At 40.7% G+C, this 15785-nt stretch overlaps 1 long non-coding RNA gene across 1 annotated transcript; it reads right to left on the bottom strand.

The window, feature by feature from the left end:
- Positions 1-4312: 4312 nt before the first annotated feature.
- Positions 4313-14493, bottom strand: LOC104655354. The gene is made up of 3 exons (XR_746965.1): positions 14437-14493; positions 5293-5401; positions 4313-4591 (listed from the first exon to the last, which is right to left on the bottom strand). It is a non-coding gene; the product is annotated as an uncharacterized LOC104655354 (long non-coding RNA).
- Between the last annotated feature and the right edge of the window lie 1292 nt (positions 14494-15785).

The following is a 15785-nucleotide window of genomic DNA, read 5'->3' as shown; positions in this document are numbered from 1 at the left end:
AAAAAAGTATTTCCAGCTAGTTGGTAGTAACATTATCCACAACCGCTCAGAATAAGTTTGGAGATTTTCTATATTTTAAAGAGCTATAACTTAATTTATTTAACATGTATTTTAAACATAATTTCCCCTTAATATAAAAGTTATGTTTGTTCAATTTTTAAGCTAGCTGCTAACATATAAAATTGAGTATTTTATAGAACGGAGTCAAATTTCAGGTTTCTGTCTAAAACTTAGAATTACAGAACTAATCCAGACTCCATTCCCTCAACAAATACATGACCCGGAGCTAGTGCCATCACTCCCGACTACCTCTTAGATGCAGTCCACATCTCTCATTCATATTGTCTGCTGGAAATTACAAGAATTTGAATCCTTACAGTTTGAGTCACAATTCTTGATTATCAGCCTAATCTTTTTAAAAAATAAATACTTCAAGTTACTTGATCAGAAAAAAGAGACATTTGGAAATTTCAGATATAAAAAAGGAAAAAAAAAAAGTTATTTAATACTTACCCATCCCTGATTTTCCCTCTTGTTTAACTCAGAAGAAAGTAAAGAAGTAAAGAAGGCTGCTCCTAGTATTCATAAAGCTAAATGTAAGCAATTATATTTTGCCTTACAAAATATACCCAAATACATTGTAATGGATTGAATCATTAAAACATGTATAAAGTCATAGAAAAAAAGACCAGAAAATAGACAAGCATCCCACTTTTGCTTTAAGTTAGGCCATTCCTAAAAGATGTTGCAGCGCTGAGGACACGTTTCTGCTTTAGGCAACTCTGTAGCACCTGAGTTGGGAGGATCACTTGAAGCCAAGAGTTCAAGGCCAGCCTGGGTAACATAGCGAGATCCTGTCTCCAAAAGAATAAAAATAAATAAACTTAAAAAATTAAAAGTTAGCCAGGCATGGCAGCGGGTGTTTTTTGGGAGGCTGAGGTGTGAGGATCACTTGAGCCCAGGAGTTCATGGCTGCAGTGAGGCATGATCAAAGAACTTTAGCAATTTCTTAAAATATTAATGAAAAAAGTTAAGAAGAGTTCCTGTTAAAGAAGGCAGAAGAGAAGCATCTAGACACTGTGTCATCTCTGAAATCAACCAAGAACAACAACAAAGAAAAGCAGAAGAAGAATCTGCTTCTGTGAAATTATAACTCAGATGACAGTCACCAGGTACTTGGAAGAGAAGGAGGAGGTGGGAGGAGGGATACCACTAGAAAAATTGATCCTCTACAAATCTGGAATGGAATAAAGAGAACCCAGGCCTTGCCAGGGTAGGGAAAACACACACACACACACACACACACACACACACACACACACACACACACACATATGAAGTTTTTATATGGAAAATGTTGGATAGAGAGAAGCGAAAAGAATAAACAGAATAAATTACAATTACTATCTTTAGTAACATTTTTATTTCTATTTTGCTCTCTTTTTTTCATTTGGCAAACAATTATGACAATAATTATTAAATATTATTTACTACAGAAACATTTTAAGCAATTGCTCAATCTTCTATTCTTGTATACATACAGGATTTTTTTTAATGTTTTGCATATTGCAAACAACAGTTTGCAGACACCTTTATAGCTAAATCTTATTTATATTCATGGTTATTTCCTTGGCAAAAACTTCTAGAAGTGGTATTGCTGGACTAATAATCATGCCCGTATCTAAGCTATTATCTGTGAAAAGTTGTACCTATTTATATTGTAATCAGCAGTGTGTGAGAATTCCCGTTCTTCCACATCCTAACTATCCCTAAGTATTAAACATTTTTAAGTGTTGTTTGGGTAGTATGATGGTTAATACTGAGTGTCAACTTGATTGGATTGAAAGATACAAAGTATTGATCCTGGGTGTGTCTGTGAGGGTGTTGCAAAAGAGATTAACATTTGAGCCAGTGGGCTGAGGAAGGCAGATCCACCCTTAATCTGGTGGGCACCATCTAATCAGTTGCCAGCGAATATAAAGCAGCAGAAAAGGCGAGATGAGCCTAGCTTCCCAGCCTACATTTTTCTCCCATGCTGGATGCTTCCTGCCCTCAAACATCGGATTCCAAGTTCTTTAGTTTTGGAACTCGGACTGGCTCTCCTTGCTCCTCAGCTTGCAGACAGTCTATTTTGGGACCTTGTGATCACGTAAGTTAATACTTAATAAGCTCCCCTTTACATAGATATCTCTTATTTTTTCCCTCTAAGAGAATCCTAATGCAGGTAGGTAAATTATTTGTCATTGTATTATTTTTTTTGTAAATTATCCATGTTAATCTTTTTCTTGTAAAATTGTTAAAAATTTTACATATTGAGCATATTGTATGTATGTATGTGTATATATATATATATATGTATATATGTGTATATTTAAATATGTTACCCAATTTGTCCTTTCTTCTTAGTCATAATTTTTGGTATGTATTGATGGGCAGATATTTTTAGTATTTCTGTAGTAAACTTAATTCATTTATTTTATGATTATTGCCTTAGGACTGATGCCTTCCCAATTCAATATTGTATAAATATCTACCAGCATATTCTTAGAAAATAACCATTTCCTTTTTCATATGTATAAATATATTACATCTCAAATTTATTCTTGGTTTTTTATACTTATATTACATCTATATAATTGTTTCCTTTTCATACTTATTATTAAACTTCAAATTTATTCTTTTACTTGTATGACTCAGAGACTACCGTTTCTCACCTCCCCTAAATGAATAGGCAGTTGCCACAATACCAAAATATTGAATAATATATTATATCTTCCTTTGATTTTAAATGCCACTTTTATCACACACAAACTTATTATATTTACTTGGGAATATTTCTCGGACTTCTATTCCGTTTCATTAATCCTATGCCACCAGTACCATAAGATAGTCTCACTCTGTCGCCCAGGCTAGAGTGCAATGGTGCGATCTCACTACAACCTCTGACTCCTGGGTTCAAACAATTCTCCTGCCTCAGCCTCCAGAGTAGCTGGGATTGCAGGCATGCACCACCATGTCTGGCTAATTTTTATATTTTTAGTAGAGTTGGGGTTTCGCCATGTTGAGCAGGCTGACCTTGAACTCCCGGCCTCAAGCGATCCGCTGGCCTCAGCCGCCCAAAGTGCTGGGATTACAGGCGTGAGCCACCATGCCTAGCTGACTTTATAAGATATTTTAATGGTGGTAGTTAAACTGGAAAGTTTCCTTTGTCCCCCTTGCAGGGCATGCGCTGGGGGTGTGACTCCCTTCTTCAGTGCCCTGGTCCTCAAAACCTGCTAGGGGAACATAGACACGGGCAGACTGTGGAGCTCTGACCCAATGGCAGTGTCTAGGGATGAATGATTACAGCAGAAGCCCCAGTGGGCGTGTGTTACAGGGTGTTCTTTTGGTTTGCTGTCTATAGGCAGCTTCTGTTAACCAGTTTAATCAGACCCCCCCTTCTTTATCACAAGGACACAGGGCTTTCTGTATCCCGGGAATGGGCTTGGAGAATGAGTGCAAGGTTTTACTGAGTACAAGTAGCTCTCAGCAGATGGGGAAACAAGAAGGGAGATGAGTTTCTCCTGGAGTCGGGCCCTTTGGCGGCCTGCTCCAGTAAAACTCTGCGTCATTCCGCCGTGTGTTCTCCACTACCTGCTCAGCGCTTGTCTTCTTCTGCCCACGTGTTCCTCATAACTTCCAGCCGCTTTTGTGTCTGTCCTCTAGGGGTCTCGGGTTTTTATAAGCCCAGAATGGGGGCGTGGCAGGCCAGGGCGGTCTTGGCAAATGCAACATTCGGGCTTCAAGGCAGGAGTGCCTGTCCACAGCTGGGTCCCTAGGGGGTGGAGCCCTAGCCAGAGACCACGCCTTTCTCTACCCAGCACTTCCCTGCCCCACTTCCATATCATTTGAAGGGACCACGCTCTTCCCTTCCCAGCACTGCCAGATCAGTAGGAGAAAGTTCCCTTTTTCTTCCTCTTTTCCATTGTTGATTATGCTTCTGCATCTTTTCTTCCTCCTAAACTTTAAGATTATTTTGTAAAGAGAAAAAATCATGAGAAATCAAGATTCATTTGTAGTCTAATTTGGGGAGGGTGTAGTGATTAGTGTAATTAAATTGTCTTTCTATGGCTCTGGACAAAGGGGAGTACCCTTCTTCAATCATCCATGTTGGACAGATATTTCTTTAAATTAAAACAAAAATTCTTCTCTTGAGTACTTTTTAATGTCAAAGAAACCGTGAATATAGAATTGTTCTAGTTTTAGATTTCTTCCTTTTTACGAGCTTTCTTATAGCAAGGCATGAGGAAGCAGCAGACACCCACTGGAAAGATTAGCGAGAGAAAATTAAGTTTTATTTAGGAAAGAAAAACTTTAACAAAAAGACCTGGAAAGAGATCCCATTTTAGGCGACAGCTACCTGGACAATGCTCTGTTCTTAGGATGTGGTCGTCTGGTCCTCTCCCTTTCTTCTTGCTATGCTCCAAAGAGCAAATATTTGGCATTTAGGAGTCTTTTTTCTTTTTTTTTCCTTTTTCTTGAAAAGACGTACATCAATGATTTTTACCATCGCTTTGAAAGCTAATCTTCTAAGGCCAGAGAAGAAATACGTCTTAAAAAAAAAAACAAATTAAATTGTACTTTTTTTAGATTTTATTATTTAGGCTGTTATTTAAGAATGCTGAGAAAGTTTTACAGCCTTGTGGAAAAGAGATGTAGCATTTCTTCCACAAACTATCAAAAGTAGTGAATCTATTTAAATCGTAACATGATACTTTCATAATTGTGTGGATGTGTGTGGAGAGGAGAGTGGGTAAGGCCACTTTGAATTTGTAAAAGGAGTGAAAACCTTCTAGGCATAGATAAAGATGTATCACATGTGATATCATTATATCCTGTGGTCAAAATCTATTATGAAAAAATTACAAACAGTACTTATTGGAAAAATGATTGAGAATACAACCTTTAGGTTTAAAATCAATTTTCCACAGTTATTTTAGAATAGATCCAATGAAAATGCAAAATTCTTCAGTCAAGAGAGATGGTTTAGCATTAAACCAAATGCTAAAAGCTCTTACAATGCATTTTATTTATCTAGTTTAAGAAAACTCAGAAAAGTCCAGAAGGTTGCATTCTTCATCCTATCATCATAATGGAAGTCTGATGCATTCTTTCTCAAATCATTTTTTACATTATCAACAGGAAGACAGATGCTTTCTTGGTCCTCCCCTGGAATTTCCAGCCCTACCGTGGATGTTTCTGTTTGCTCTGTTTCTCTGAGTGAGGGTGAGTGTCTGACTGTGTGAAATGTACCTAAACAAAATGCCAGGCATGTTCATCAAGTAATCCTTTTTTCAGTCCAATAATGATGCCTGATACAGTGTTCACAGGATCATCTTTGGTTTTCTTCAATTGAAATGGTCTATGTAAGAGCAAAAGACAGATTATGTTTAAAACATTTTGGCAACCATAGTGATGGGTTTGCAACACAAGTGACACGCTACACTGATTAGGTTTCTCCACTAAGAGCTGGTTGTGTTAGCGTATCAGATTTCCTGGAGTGGGACCAGCCACATTAGAAAGAAACAATCTCTACAAGGTTTTGACATCAGATTTTCTTTGATAAATATGTGGGAGAAAAGGACCCTTCTGTAATTTTTCTCTGGTGTTTACAGGTATTGCTGGGTTTGAAAGTAGAATAGATACGCAAATAGGAAACACCATTGCTGAATTTGTTTCAGATGTCCCCTGTTTACAGAAATACAGCATTCATTTGTTGTACCTGGTGGCTATTAACTGCTCTAATTGTGCTGTAGACTCGTTAACAAGTTTGTTGAAGTTGCACATTATGATTTTAAAGGAGTTAATTGAATACTAATCCAATGCGCGGCACAAAAATTATTTGAACCATTCCAAGGAAAGCCGAAAATCCCACCAGCTGCCTTGGTCCTAGTAAATCCCTACCCCTGTGAAACTGAGAAAATGAATATTCAATATTTTTTCCATTTGAGTCTCTTGACATTCTATTGATTCACTTTATTTTCCCAACAATGTTCTGACAGGTTTCCCAATGTGCATTCTGCACATTCTTTGATATTCATCTTGTGATTGCCTTTGAAAATGAGCGCCGTAGCCAACTTTGGGCTAGGGCTTAGAACTCAGGAGCTCCAAGCCCCTTGCATCCCAGAAGCCAGCATATTCATAGAATTTTACTGTACTACCATGCAATCCTCACATATGGGACACAGTCAAACATCAGAAGAGGAAGGAAGTTCAAGAGTGCATAAAACCTAAAATATGTTTGTGAACCAGGTTACTGCTCTGGGGGACTTAGTGGAGGGGGCCAAGAGAAGTGGGAAATGTCTGAACCTAAAGATTGTGCCAGTGGGCCGGGCGAGGTGGCTCAAGCCTGTCATCCCAGCACTTTGGGAGGCCGAGGCAGGAGGATTGTTTGAACCCAGGAGTTTAAGACAAGCCTGGGCAACATAATGAGACCCCATCTCTACCAAAGAAAAAAAAAATTCCAAAAATTAGCCCGGCATCGTGGCAGGCACCTGTGGTCCCAACTACTTGGGAAGCTGAAGTGAGAGGATCACCTGAGCCTAGGAAGGTCAAGGCTTCAGTGAGCCGTAATCACGCCACTGCACTCAAGCCTAGGTGACTAAGCAAGATCTTATCTCAAAAAAAAAAAGAAAGAAAAAGAGAGAGAGAGAAAAGAAAAGATTGTGCTAGAAGAGGAAAGTGAAAGAAAAGCAAATAACTTAGAGATGAAAAAGCCAGAAGTAGAAGTAAATAGATGTAGCAGGAAGGTAGCACCCATTTCAACAAGTTTTGTAAAAGGAGTAGTCCATTGATTGTCAGAGAAGTGGCCTGACTCATAGAGAAGAAAGAGAGCACAGGAACAGGTGAATCTCCTGTTGTGGCAGGATCTAAAAGCCAGTTGGTCGATATCATCAGTCTAGGGGGTGCCATTAGCACACAACTAGGTGACTGCAGGCTCCTTCTTTCCATTAAAATGGTGTCCTTTGTTAGAAGAGGGGCCTTACCTCTGTAAAAACTAGATGTTGACCAGAGTTCTTCAGAGTAATGAATGTGGTGTGTGGATTTTTCCCAGAGAAACTCCTGATCAGCAATATGGTATTCTCCATAAGCTATATCTAAGCATTTTGTAACAGGAGCTTAAGTTCACTCAGGTTTGCATTTCTTAGCCCGTAGGTCCAAGCAATGCATATAGTATACTCTCAATAGTATTTGTAAAATGAGTGAATGAATGAATGAAAAGTACATAATCTATAATGTAGAAAATGTCAGTTTGGTTTCTCTCTCAAACAGGATTCATTTCTTTTCAGATGACAGGTAGGTAAGTTCAGTTAAGCAACTGCCTCTCTATCTGTGTATAATTGATCTTACTGACTTTAAAGATTAAGTTGCAGATAGATAGATAGATAGATAGATAGATAGATAGATAGATAGATAGAGTGCTAGATAGATACACATTCTTTGACATATCTGTTAAACTCAAGATGTGTTTAAATGGTATCTTTGGAATTGCATCTTGAAGGTAGGATATTCTGTCCATTTATCTCCTAACCATTTTAGCAGCTAAGATCTTAGACTTCTCCACAATTTAGGTCCCTGGTTAAATTAAGGAGCCTGTTCAATCAAAACATATCAAGCTGGTGGATTTGACTGCTTGAGTATTGACTTCGGCAAATGGTCTATGAGCTGAAACAAAACCTATCCAATGGCTTTCCTTTCTGCTGAATGTACTTAAAGCAATGCATGCCACGTTTAGAGTGTGATGCAATGATATTCATACCCATTTCATTTTTATTATTTTTCTTGAAAAAAAAAGTCTGTAAAGGTAATGCGATTTTAACGCAATGCAAATGAATTAAAATTAAGATTTTAATGAAAAATCTTCCTGATTTGTTTTCATGGGGTGGGGGTTGGTTCAAAAATTAAATATTTCGAAGGTATGTATTGCTTTAGTCTTTATATAAGAGCTTTTAATCTGTGTGTCACCTTCTTTGATACAGTAGACTGTCATTTAATATTTGTGAATTAATACCTCCCCTCCCCTAATACCCACTATACGTTACAGGAGGGCAGGGTGGGTGTGGTGGCTCACACCTGTAATCCCAGCATTTTGGGAGGCCGAGGCAGGCAGATCATGAGGTCAGGAGATCAAGACCATTCTGGCTAACATGGTGAAACCCTGTCTCTACTATAAATACAAAAAATTAGACTGGCGTGGTGGCAGGCGCCTGTAGTACCAGCTACTTGGGAGGCTGAGGCAGGAGAATGGCGTGAACCCAAGAGGCAAAGTTTGCAGTGAGCCGAGATCACACCACTGTACTCCAGCTTGGGCAACAGAGCAAGACTCCATCTCACAAAAACAAAACAAAACAAAAAAGAAACTTACAAGAGGGCAGAGATTACATATTCTTGATTTACTCAGAACTCTTTGTATACAATAGCTGGTCAGCCAGCTAATGTTACATGTTTTAACTGCTACTGAGATTTATTCATTATTTAAATTAATAAGGTTCTGCAAACTATGACCCAAGGGCCAAATCGGGCCCTATACCTGTTCTTGTAAATAAAGTTTTATTGAATACAGCCACATTTGTTCCTTTACATATGGTCTATGGCTGCTTCTAGCAAGCAGTGGCAGAGTTAACTCTAACTAGTTGTGACACAGACCATATGGTCCACAAAGCCTAAATTATTTTCTATCTATCATTTTCCAAAAATGTTCGCAGACCCCTAATTTGTAATGTGCTTGGCATTGTGCAGGCTTGTCATGGATTATCCCTTTCAACTTTCACAATATGTACTACTACGTGGTATATACTGTTGTTATCCCCATTTTATGGATGAGGAAACTAGGCCACAAAGAGGATTTGCAAGGGATTGGGAGAGTGGGAAGCAGAACCCAGTTAGGCATGACTCCAGAGTCCAGGAATCCTTGAGTCTGTGACTGGAGATGGGTGGTGGGGTGCACTTCTACTTCTCAAACTCACGACAAGCAGCACCTCCAGTCCTCTGGTCAGGGAGGGGTAGCTGGGAACGAGGGCCAGAAGGTACTATCGCCAGAAGGACAGGGAGAGGCAAGGGGCCTGTCTGCCTCTCAGGGCTGCATGCTGACACCTGCCATGCCAAAGACAGAAAGCAGAGCTGCAGGCTACAGCTATCAACCTCCCTCCCACATGGGCATCCATGGAGTTTAGTTTGGCACCAAGGTGTGAGCTCTTAGGCAATGTGGGAGCCCAGCAAGGCACACTCATGGTCACGCTGGCTCTATAAACACAAGAGAAGGACGCTTGCCTGGTGGCCTTGTGCTAGGACCCTCTGCATTGGGCTTGGGTGGCAGTCTCCCTTAGAGAAACCATTTGCTCCTCCAAATCTGGGTTGGAAAACTTTTACCTCCTACCAAGACTGGTGCCCCTTAGTCTACAGAGGCTCCGATGGAGTGGGGGAGAATTTTCAACTTAAGTCCTTAAAAAAAGGGGACAAAGAGGCTAGCAAACAAATAGCTGTAATATGAGCAGACTTCTTTCATTTGAATTTAAAAAAAAAAATCCCTCTGCTAATGACTTGGTGATTTTCACAGTACTAAATGTGCTGACTTAAAAAATCTGTGGGAGGTCAATAATTTTCCCTCTGCCTGTCACTGTGCTGATTGTGGTCCCGATGCACCTTAATTACAACACCTACAGGTGGAGTATTATACAGTGTTTACATTAATCAGAATAGATTTACTGAGGGAAATAAACCTGCTGGCTTCCTTAGAGTTGCACTCTCATCAGGCAGCTACTGGGCTGGCCAGACTGTGGGTTAGTGCCTGGGCTAGGAGCCCAGACCCCAGCCTCATAGCAATAGATAGTCTCAGAGCATCGCTATCCTAAACTGGTGTGCTGGTGCTTAGCTAATGAATCAACAGAAAGTTCTATTAACAGAAACTGCATTTCAGAATTTTGAGATCAAAGGAGGAAAGTGTGTGAGTGTGTGTGTGTGTGTGTGTGTGTGTGTAGAGAGAGAGAGAGAGGGTAGAGGGAGAGAAGATAAGAGATAGAGAGAATGTGCAACTGTTAGAGAACTGACTTCATTCTCTGTGGCCACGAAGAACAAGAGAATCACACTTACCTTAGAGGCATAAATTGCTTCCCACCCCAAGTCTTATACTTACATAAAGAAGAAGAGTAGAAGAGAAAGTCTGTTGGGAAATTAAAGAAAGACTAAAGAAGATACACACAGCTGTCCAGTTGGGATGTGGGCAGAGAAGGGGTAGGTTTTGCTGTGTGTTTGTTGTTTTTCAAATTCATTTTTCTTTTGCATTTTGAATGAGGCTTTATTTTTCTTTGGATTTGAAGAGAGGCCAACAACCTCCATTGACCCAGACGGCCAATATGGGTGAGTAGCTAAAGTCACCAGGTCTTTGATTAATTTCTGTCCTTTACTTTCCTCATACATAAAATGGGCTTAGCAGTAGTACTTGTTTCACAAGGTCATCACGAAGGTTTATTGCAATAAAATGCATAAAGTGCTCACAATAGTGCTTGGCTCATAGTAGGTAGTCAATTACAGTTACCTATGATAATGATGATTATTACTTTTTAGAGATGAGGTCTTGTTTCATCACCAGGCTGCAGTGCAGGGATGCAATCATAGCTGACCACAGCCTTGAAAAGTTACCTATTACTGTCAAAAGTCGTTGAGAAGATGGACTGTTAGAGTCAATGAGACTCAAGTTTCTAAACCTTTCTAAGCCTCAGTTTACTCATCCATAAAGTGGCGATAACAGTACCTATAAATGAGAATTGCATGCAAAGTACTTTGCATATAGTCAGCCTTCATAAGTACTAGTTATTATCAGCAGCAAATGTGGGAACTTTCTAATTTGTAAGAAAGGGACACAGCCCTAAGTGTTTGCCTGATCAGGTTGTGAAGTCACTACCTTCTTCTCAAGATAGTGCTCAATTCTTCAGTCATTGAATAGTCAACACCCTCCCCAGCACGTTGTCCCTGGGTTTCTGGTTATGTCTAGATTTGGCCAGTAGAGTCCTGAGAGCACATCTCGTCTAGTAAAGGAGCCTGCAAAACTGTAGCATGTACTTGAGAGGGAAAGCCCCTGGGATGCTCCAAAGACGAAGTGGAGCCACAGGAAAATATTTCAATGAAAACAATTTGCATAGCATTTTTCAGAGCAAGGTCCTTGAATCAGTTCAATTCATGAAATAGAGTACATGAAGATTTTATATTTTCAAAAAAATTCATCCATTTGTCTTTGGGAGGCATAGTGTCATTACTGTGAACAGGAGCCTGGTCTCCTTGGTGGGCACCACACCCAGCAGGCACAAAAGCTTCTCCTGGCTTGAGGCCACCAGCAAAGGCAGCCTGTGTTTCTCCAGCATCTTGGCTCTGGGTTAAGTCTCACCCGTGTTGAATGGTTTCTCTGCAGGAGCAATTTTAGGGCTAAAAAAAGTCAAAAGAGGAAGGAAAAAAAAAAAAGAAAGGAAAATAGGGAAACATCACTCTTCTATCTCCACCTGGCCTCATTTACTGCACTTTTACATTCATTAGAAAAACGCAAAGTCCAAGTGGGAAAGAGGGAGTTCCCAGGCAAAACAAGATTTTGCGATCATTTGCCAGAATGGTCCTTCTTTCTGTTGCCCCTGACTGCAGCCTTCCCTCGCCAGTAAAAATGAGCCTGTGAAACGCTCGTGGAGATCTGTTGTTAGGCTAGGGTACTTGGATCTAATTCTAGAAGGTTCAGATCTTCAGCCTGTTACTTCTTATTTCACTGGTCCAGAAAGAGCTGCTTAGATGATAAGACTGGCAGAAAAGAAGGGTATGGTGTAAATACAGTCCCTGTCTCACCTGGAGCCCTTTTGCCACTTGCAATTATATGGTTTCATTTCAGTGCTTGCAGCTGAAGCTGACCTTTCTTTGCATTACAGCTAGTTTCATTAACACCTTTTTCTTTCCTTCCTCTGTGTGAGGTTTTATAATTTGGTTTTGATGGCCAGATTGCTTTGGGGAGCACAGGCAGCCTGTGGCACCATCCTGGGCACAGTGGATACTTACAAAAGACTTAGATGCAATTCTTGCTGCTGAATTCCAATTGGAACTTCAAAAACAGATGTGGTTAACAGAGTACATGTCTGATTTTCAGAAACCTAGTGTTTTAGAACCAAAACAGATTCGAGGACTTAATAAGGAATTAACCCCTCCTTTTAAAAATAATGACAGTGAGGCTCAGATGTCATAAGAGACACGAACAAGGACACTTGGTCACAGCATAGCCAAAATATAAGGTCACATTTTTGCCCTGAGGTTGGCCACAATATGGAATAACAGTTTTGCCACCAATCTTGGAGTCTCAAGATATGTAACTAATGTAAGTCTTCGAAATAATACATATTAGAGTATTTTAAGAGTAATCTTTTTATCCAAATAAGATGAAATGGCTTTAGAACTTTTTCTTTAATAGGAAGAGAAGGCTAATTGGCACACTCTTTGCTTGTATCTTACTGTGTGCTTAAGGGTGTGAAATCACTTGGTAGAACAAAGTCCTTAAAACAATCATGAACAGTGGTCATAGAAAAGGAAGCGGTGGGACTCTTCAGAGAGAAAAGGGTCTCTAGGTAAAGATTCACTTTGCCAGGAAACCTCACAAATTATAAACTAGTGGCATTTCCAAATGAGTGGTATTTTACTTTATGGTTCTTTGAAGCATGTATGAATCATTCTGAAATTATTATATGAAGAACTGATTTTATGACGTGAGCTTATGTGGTACCTTAGCTCCCAATTGGATATCCTGGGGGAAGCAAAGACAGTGTGATTAATCAAGAGAACCAAAACTAAATTTCTAGACCTTATTTCTGACCCTAGTTCTGCCTCGAACCAACTGTGTAACTGGGCAAATTACTTTGCCTCTGTCAATTTTGGTTTCCTGGTTAAAGATTTCTACTAGAGGGTCTCTAATAGGTTGCCAGGTTGCGAAGGAAAAGAAAAAAGAAAGGAAGGAAGAACGGAGAGAAGGAAGGGAGAAGGAAGGGAGGAAACAAAAAATAAAACAAAAACAACACACAGGCATCCAGTTAAATCTGAATGTCAGATAAACAATGAATATCTTTTAGTGTAAGTATGCCCCATGTAATATCTGGGACATACTTACACTAAAATCAAACCACTATTCATTCTTTTCTGAAATTCAAATGTAACTGAGTATTCTGTAATTTATCTGGCAACCCTAGGCCTCCAATTCTATAAGTAATGATTCTGACTGTATTTGTTTCTAAAAGTCTCTATGGGGGGGGGAGGGGGAGAGAGAGAGAGAGAGAGAGAGAGAGAGAGAGAGAGAAGCAATCCCCTGAAAGCACTCACCAGCCGATTGCTAGTCTGCAGAAGGACAGCTCATGGCATTAGAGTAAAAGTCTCTTTAGGCTGAGAGGCAACCCTGGAGAAAACAACGCCCTTTCCTGATGACATAGGCCCCTCCCATGGCTGTCTTGAGAGCCAGACCTCTTTGTGGGCTTAGGGAGCTCTGTCCCCTGAACCATCTCAGTGGCAGGCAGTGCTGTGCTGAGTGCCCTAAGAGAAAGCCTGGTGAAGAAAGATCATCTCTAGTCCCTTCCATACACAGAGACAATTGCAATTAATCCCTGTTGTGAGCCATCAGGCACTAAGGATCAGAGAATTCTCACAACAGGGGCCTAAACAAATCATCCTTAGGTGGAAACCAGGAATGGATCCAGCCTCCCCTTTCTCCCTAAGTAATGTGGACATAGACAGCAACCACCCTAACCTGTTTGTTATGGGACTGGGTAGGAGTGGGAAGATAGAGCAAGATAGAGAGAGGAGAGGATGTGAGATGCTGGAAGTCAGTGTTGCAGGCAGTTACCAAAAGGCCAGGTAGTTAGAAGTGGAATGAAAATACTGAGATTTCCCCCAAAACATTAAAAAATAATTGCAGATAACACTTTATTCTGTGTTACAGTGAGGTCCCTCCCGTAAGCATAATGACTGCTTCTTTGGTCCATTTAGTTTGGGTCTTTTGCAATTTATCAGAGATGCGTTCCCTGGAGTCTGGGATCCCATTCAAAGCAGTGTGGGCGCATGCATAAGTGTGTTGATTGCATTTCCACAATCCTCAGATTCTGCCCTTGAGAGGGCCTGTCCCTCCACTGATTCCTGGAATGGATGGGCAAACAGAGCCCCAGTGTCTCCAAAAGCACTACTGAATCCCCCTCACCACCACCGCCACGCCGCCAGGAAATGAATTAACCTGGACACCCAGACAGCTGCCATTAACTCGACCTTCCCTCCATAAAGAAGCACGCAGAGCCGGAGAGTTAAGAGGATATGGTTAGGATACAATGTTTAACAGAGAGAAAGAAAGGAGGAGAAACAACTCTTTGCTTTAGATGCAAATAAACTCAACTTCACCTTTAAAGCTGAAAACCTGTGCCCTTGGCAAGACGTTTGGGGACTGTTCCAGAGATATTAATCTTCCTCCGTTTACATGTTAAATAGATCTTTGGAAACGGTTTCTCCAGCACTGTTTTTTCTCTCCGGCACAATCTCCTTCTCTCTTTCTTTTTTTAGTACAGTCAGAACTCCCCAGCAGCGAGAAGCCCTGGGGTACGAAGGTTGAGGCACTAACCCGTGTGGATTTCAGAGCCATTCCCGACTGCGGGCTATTGGGGCGGCCAGGCCCGGCCTACCAGCAGATGGCGCTGTGCCGCACGATTTGGACCCTCGTGTGCCCGGCCGGCGCTGGGAAGGAGACAGACGCCTCAAAGTTTCTAGTGCCATTCCTGGACTGAAACAAATGTTTGTGGAATTAAGTAGTGATTTCCTTTAGTCTGCGCCACTCTTACTGGCTGTGTTTTCAGGCCTAGATGTTAACATATGCCACATACTACTTTTTTTTTTCCTGGTGAAATCGGGGGTTTCCAAACACTCAGCCTCATCCTAAGTGTTCATGTCAGCTAGCAAAGGTCTGCATTTTCTGATAAAATAACTCATAAAACTTCCATATTAAGAGCTAAAATGGTTTGGAAGACAAAGAAGTGCTGAGAAATGTAAGTAAACAGAGCACCTAAGATTTTGTCTTTCTAAATAAACAAAAGGGGGAGGGGGTGTTCCTTTATTAGGCTCAAAAGCTACGCAGGAGAGCGACCAGGAGACTGGAGGCATTCGGGAAAAAGTGTCTCTGGCTACTGGCGGGGGGAGGGGGTTGCATTATGTGGTTGCTGGAAACACAGAGGTGCAATGATCATAAATGTAGAATCGTGGAGAAAATTTAGGATGTGTGCGGAACACCCGAGGAACAGCCAGAAGTCCCTGGGTTTTCAGAACCCAGTTAAACAACAATGGGTTAAGGGTGATAGGAATTGCCAGTGCAACTGCTTCACCATGCCAAGTGGCTCCATTAGTTAGGGTTCAGTATGTATTTAATGTTGCCATAAAAATCCGTCTTCTCAAAGTAAACAAGGCAAGTCTGTGTGCATCTCCGACAAGATGTATGAAGCTTTGTTTGGGATAATGGATTTGACATGAGTAAAAACACTGGGGATTAAATGGACCCAGCACGGATAAATATGACTAATTGTCATCTCCTCGTATCAGCGTAAACATCTCTAGCACCGCAGACTAGGGGGAGATGGTGGAGCAAGGGGGTTTGGGGCGATTAGTCACTGCAGAATTGATTCACAACTGATTGATAAAGCAGGAATGGAAGGGAACATTGAGGCCTTTCCTTCCACATGGAGGTGAATGTTGCATTTTAGAAT

Source organism: Rhinopithecus roxellana, chromosome 20 (assembly GCF_007565055.1).
Source record: "Rhinopithecus roxellana isolate Shanxi Qingling chromosome 20, ASM756505v1, whole genome shotgun sequence".
NCBI lineage: Eukaryota > Metazoa > Chordata > Mammalia > Primates > Cercopithecidae > Rhinopithecus > Rhinopithecus roxellana.
Note: the sequence above shows the minus strand (reverse complement) of the source record. Positions and strands in the feature narration are given on the sequence as shown.